The sequence below is a fragment of the Telopea speciosissima genome, chromosome 2 (genome assembly GCF_018873765.1).
Source record: "Telopea speciosissima isolate NSW1024214 ecotype Mountain lineage chromosome 2, Tspe_v1, whole genome shotgun sequence".
NCBI lineage: Eukaryota > Viridiplantae > Streptophyta > Magnoliopsida > Proteales > Proteaceae > Telopea > Telopea speciosissima.
In genome coordinates, this window is record NC_057917.1 from 48,185,499 (window position 1) to 48,191,498 (window position 6,000).

Consider the following 6,000-nt stretch of genomic DNA (forward strand, 5'->3'; position numbering starts at 1 on the left):
AACACATCGGACCCCGACAGACCCCCAAATGACCAACCCTGCCTGTTTATTCCCACAGCGGAATTAGGGACCCGCTAACATGGGACAGAAGATGGCATCCCGGAACTAACACATCGGTCTCTGCCACGGGTTGTCCAACACCTTTCCCCCTGTTGGTAAGGGGCGCAATACTGGGTAATGAATATCAACCTAGCCCAATGCAGTCTAAACATGATGAGGCAAGCATGATCTGAGTTATAAATTACCGAATTCCATCATCATAAATTCACATCATATAAATAATCAATACAAATGCAATGCAGTATGTCTTTGTGCAACCTATTTTACATGCAGTCTAATGCATTAAATTAAAAGCTAGAAAACTACATGCTCCAGGTATAGAGGTAATGATGCATGAGCATGGCATTCAGCATAAAATTGAAATTAACGTGATAAACACGCAGGAAATTAAGGTCGAATCCCCTTACCTGTATTGGAGTCTAGTTCAACTAGGGAGTTCTCCAATAGATCAGCAAAGCACATAAAGACAGCAGAGAAATAGACCTAAATATCATGACAAAACAGTGTTTATGAGGTCCATGAAGTGTCAGGGCAAACCCCAACATAACAGAGCATCAAAGGCATAAAAAATGACCAGCCGGATGCAAACTCCAAAGGAGCCGGTCGACCTCCTCTGGGCCTGCAACTCCATCCGGGAGTATGTCCGAATTTGGGGTTTTTCCTATTTTTGGGCAGATCCTTACATGCAAGGGTAAATCTTGGTGTTTTAACACCATATTAAGGTGGGTCTACCCACATAGGGGTTCAATTTCATAAACAACTTCCTAATTTTGATAATTTCAAGAATTAAACCTAATTAACTAGATTAGGGTTTATGAAATACTATTAAAAACAGCAATACAGCCTGCAGACTTGATGAATTACTGAATTTCAGGTCTCATAGGGACAGAAATTGTTCACAATTAGTCCAAACATGCTCAATCTCTAAATCCCATGCTTGGTCTTCTAGCTTTAATGGTAGAATTTCCTAATAGATGAACTAGAGATGGAGAAGAAGTGAAATAAAGAGGGAGACAGCAAGTATTCAAGGCTTACCTTAATATAGGAGCAGGAAACAAGGTACAGCAGCCTTCTAATGGAGTCTCTAAGTTCAATTTCAGAAGTAGAAGGTAGGTTGTAGGGTTCTTCTTCTTCTTTTCCTTTCTTCTCTATTTTTCCTTCTTGCTTTCTGGTTCTTCCAAGAGAGAATTCGTTTCTCTCAGCCCCTTTAGTTTGTTGTGATTGTAATAGTGAAGAGAAGGTTATATGTATATATATATATATATGGTAATGGCATTTAAGCACTAAAGGGCATTTCAGTCTTTTTGACTGAAATTAGATTTAAATCAATTTCTATAACAGTTTATATATCTGAAATTTGTATTTAATATACTATTCTATCCATAATTCGATGTCGGGCGACATTAAAGGTCATCCGAGTACGGGTCACTATCGGGGACAGCATTGCCTACTGGGAAAGTGGGTCCCACATGGTCAATTTTACTAAAATACCTTTCTAACTCTATTTGGTTGTACAAAACGTTATATAAATATATTTTAAATTATACTTATATTGAGTTTAATTAAGGGGGAGGTCCTGCAGCCTGTCTAGCCAGCAGACCTGACACAAGTAGCTCTGGTGCGGGGTCCCACAAAGTAAAAATTATTATTCTGCCCCTAATACACTAATTAATTAAAAATACAACATATACATATAAAATGGGATTCTTACCTAAGATTCGGCTTAAGACAGAGAGAGGCTTCGCAGGCCATCAACCCAGCATGCCACGCTTATGTGTTGTCTTTCACTAGACACCTCAGACTCAATTAAGGCCACGGTGGTTGGCTGATCGGAATGCCTTTACAGACGAGTCATGAGATAGGTCTGAATTTCTTAATCAAGACGGCCCACAACTTAGAGGCTAGTATGGGCAAAGTTGAACCAGAACTTGAAATCACACAGATTCCAAAAGTTCAAATTTATTCCGAAATTTGACCGGGTTTCACACTAAGTGCCAATTTATGAGTGCATATAGGATTTATGTGATACAGAGGATTTGGGTTTTGTCCCCTACATTAATAGTTTGGAAAAGTGAACAAACCAAAACATAAGAGAATCCTTATTTTCAAGTAAGGGTTTGCATCATGAACCAACCCAGACTTCCACCAACCTTAATTGGATTTCTTTGTTTTTTTTCTCTTTGGTAAACAATTTGGTTTCTTTGTTGAAAATTTGATGCAGATACAGTTTTTGGCTGCTTGATGGAGTGAAGAAGTTCCAATCTGGATAAGCTTGGATTGCCCAACTGATGGTCGACATTTTTGGACAAAGAGGGGATGCTGATATGAATAAGCTTGGTTTTTTTTTTGTTCCTGATGAGGAACAAGTTGGTGTTGCTTTGTGTGGATGAATGGAAATATTGGTTAATGGTTATGTAATCTGTTCACTAGTATTGTTGTTGTATATTTTTCTCAACAGGACTTGAAAGTGTGTTCTAATTTGGATTTGGATTTTGGGTTTTCCTGGAGTGTGGGATTCATCTATTGCATGTTTCTGCAAATACTGATTTCGTCTTCTTTCATCTCTTCTTCTCTTCTTCATAGTTTTTGGGTGAAAAAAACTGCCAGCATTTCCAACCACATACCTATTATGATCTCCCATCTTTTTTCAAGGTTTCCACTCATCAAAGATTTTGCCAGCTCTCTTGCATCCTAAATCACAGATTTAAATGATGATGAATCCTCCTCCTTTAACTTATGCCAATCAAGCACTACCTCATTCACTGATGATGGGATGGCTTTATGGTGATTCACTACTTACTGTTCCACTTTTATTACTTCCTTCTTTCCAATTGAATCAATACCACCCGAATGCAGGTACCAATTGAACAGTTGGTAATTAAATGTTCCAATCCATAATAATTACCCAATTTTTATTTGTACCTGCATTAGGATGTGGAATTACAGATTAGTTTAGTTGTTGGTGGTGTTGTAGATCCAACATTCTCTTGTTACACTAGTAACTTTCCATTTATATTTATTAAGGTTACATCCAATCTGAGATCAACACTTCCCTCAAAACTTCTTTTCTTCTAGTAACCTGGAATTTTTGAGACACTCTTCAAATGCTGCAAATCAATAACTGGCATATTATCAAAGCCTTAAGATGGCAGATGCTGAATATATTAACTCATTTTCCAACTCTAAAATGGATTGAAATGGCATGGATAAGTAGTGCATTTAAAATCCAAAAAACTAAAGTCTTCTCATGGTGATGGTAGGTATGATTGAAGTTTACATAATTTAAATGTAAACCTTCAGGGAAGCAATCAAGCAGCTGTTTCCAATTACCAATCAGTAGAAAAGGATTCTCTTATCAGCAAGGGTGCTTTAAGAAATATTGTGGAAAGGCAATTTATAATTTTCAGAACTAGTTTGCATAATACCTCCATTGAAAGTTGTAGAACTCAATAATGTAACAAAGCAGATATGGAAGTTACAGAACAGCAGACTGAGAGCTCATAGTCTTCAAGCCTATGATTAATTAACTCATTTGAGCTTGTTAAACATGGTTGACCATGAATTATTTTCTTTTTTCTTTGGGGGAGGAGGGGGAGTGAAATAAAAAACATGCCTTTCAGGCAACAACAATTGGTTACAATAAAAAACATGTCTTTCACCCTTCGATATCCCACAGTTGTGCCACCTAATACTGTCTTCCACTCATCTTCTTCAGTATGAATATCAAGATGGAACTCAATGATCCGCTGGCCCATGTGGATGGGCTCTTGAACTTGCAACACATTATATGATAAAGATTACCCAAAGTCAAAATTTATTTCCTAACCAGATTGATACTCTTCAGGTGCCCAGTAAGTGAAAATGCCTTCTTCAAGGACATGGAGTGGGTCAAACTGAGAATCACTAATGCCTCCTTGTTTGCTGCTAGCAGTTAGAATGACATTCTTGGCCAAATTACGAGAGAATATGGTATGTCGAATTTTGTTGTATTCTTCAAGCACTTGAATGTCCTCGTCTGATATCAGACCTGATGAAGGTAACAAACTGGAGATGAGACTTCCTGATGTAATCCCACAAAGTCATGGACAGATCCCCAAAAGATTGAGAACTCATGCCACTCCTGCATAGATAGGGACACTCATAAAATCAATGATAGTTCATAAAAAGCCAGATCATTTCATGGGTATATTCATCCATTGAATGAAAATAAAATAGCCAGATCATTTCATGGTTATATTCACCCATTGCTCCAGTAAAATTTGTCAAGCTGCCAAGTTCTTGGCAGTCAATGGGAAATTATCAAGTTAAGCTGTGATTTTGTGGTTTCATAATAAGCTTAAGGAGTATATTTTCATCACCACATTATAATTCAAAATCACATAATATGATATGCTGAAGTTCATGAATAGAAGACTGAAATCCGAACAATCTGCACTTCCAAATTTCAATGGGGGATATGCAGGGGAAAGAGAAATACATGGCAGGCCACAACTAACAGAAATTGCTGGACTCTCATCACAGTGTTCAAGTACAATAAAACCAAAGAAGACTTAAGACACAACCATCACATGAATGTGAAGTGGGAAGAGTGGTTAACTCACTGGAATAGGTATCTAGTCCAATTTACCAAAAATCAAAAAACAAAAAGGAGATGAACTGGTAAGCTATGCATCACTTTGTTCTGAGTCCGAAGATGAGAATTCTGAGGCATCATCTTCTTCAGCATCACTACCATTGTCAGACAATGGTAAATCATCAAATTTGGCATCCCAGGGCTCCTGAAGATGGCGAGACGACCACACTTCTCCTCAAGATTGCCTTCCAACTTCTCCTCGGTCACTGAAGTGGCCATATCCAAGCTCAAGTTCACAGAGCCCTGGCATTGTATCGGCAATAGCCATGGCCGCACCATCGTCTACTTGAGAAGCCGCCGCTGCTGCAGGCCACTCCAATTCTGGTGGCGGTGGAGGTGGCATGTTTCTCCTCAAATGAACCAAAGACTTGCAGTGCAGCCCCAAAGTAGCAAGACCTTTGCAAGTGATCTTCAAGCAGTAACTGATATCCAATAATGACACTTTTGAGAGCGATTCAGCGTGTTTCACCACTATCCTATCGGTCACCTTGCTCATTGGAATTTTCAAAACCTTCAAGCATCTCCCACTGCATTTGCAGAACCCCAAAAGGAAAAAACCAGAAATGGAAATCTCAATAAACTGAAACCCAGGATTCATTTCTTCTAAGGAAGATTGAAGAAATAAGAGAGCCGATGAAAAATGAACGAAAAACGAAAAAGGAAAGTTGATAATTACTAGTTGGCTACGTAAGAGAAACCGGAGTCACCAAGCATGTAAGAGGAGTCGAAAAGAGCCTCTGCTACGACGGACAAGGCGACAAACTAAAGAATCGGTGGCATCGGTGCTGCTGCACCGGCGAGACCACTTCTCGACATCAATGTCGGTCCAGCAGTAAGGAGCAGCGATGGTCTCTCGCCACGATTTGCAGACCAGTTGGACCTCCTGAACCAACTGCTCTGCTGGAATTCGAACAAAAATCAAAGCCAAAATCTCAAGGCTCAATCCTTCCCACCATCCCAGTCTTCCACAACCGTCGTTGTCACTATCGCCCCCGGAACCGGCATCGGAGCAAACCCATTTGCTCTCTCCGTTCATCTTCTGCGCTTCTTCCTCTGGTTGCAGATCTAGAGAGGAGAGATGAATGGTCGGATTTTAAACTCCGGCAGGCTCTGGAGTCTCGTCCCTGTCGCACGCAGGTTCCATAGGTAGAGAGGAGAGAGATAATAGCGGGAAAGTGAAGCAAAGTTGCTTTTTGGGAAAAGCAAAAAGGTAATTTTTTAAATGGACCGTAGGATTAATTTTGGCCACGTGGTGGCCATCGGGAGTGGAATTGGAGGAATTGGAGGGTGTCAGAATTGGAGGAGAA

The 6,000-nt window shown here is 39.7% G+C and overlaps 1 pseudogene; it reads right to left on the reverse strand.

Annotated features, from left to right (window-relative positions):
• Positions 1 to 4,681: 4,681 nt before the first annotated feature.
• LOC122650793 lies at positions 4,682 to 5,729 on the reverse strand (annotated as a pseudogene).
• Between the last annotated feature and the right edge of the window lie 271 nt (positions 5,730 to 6,000).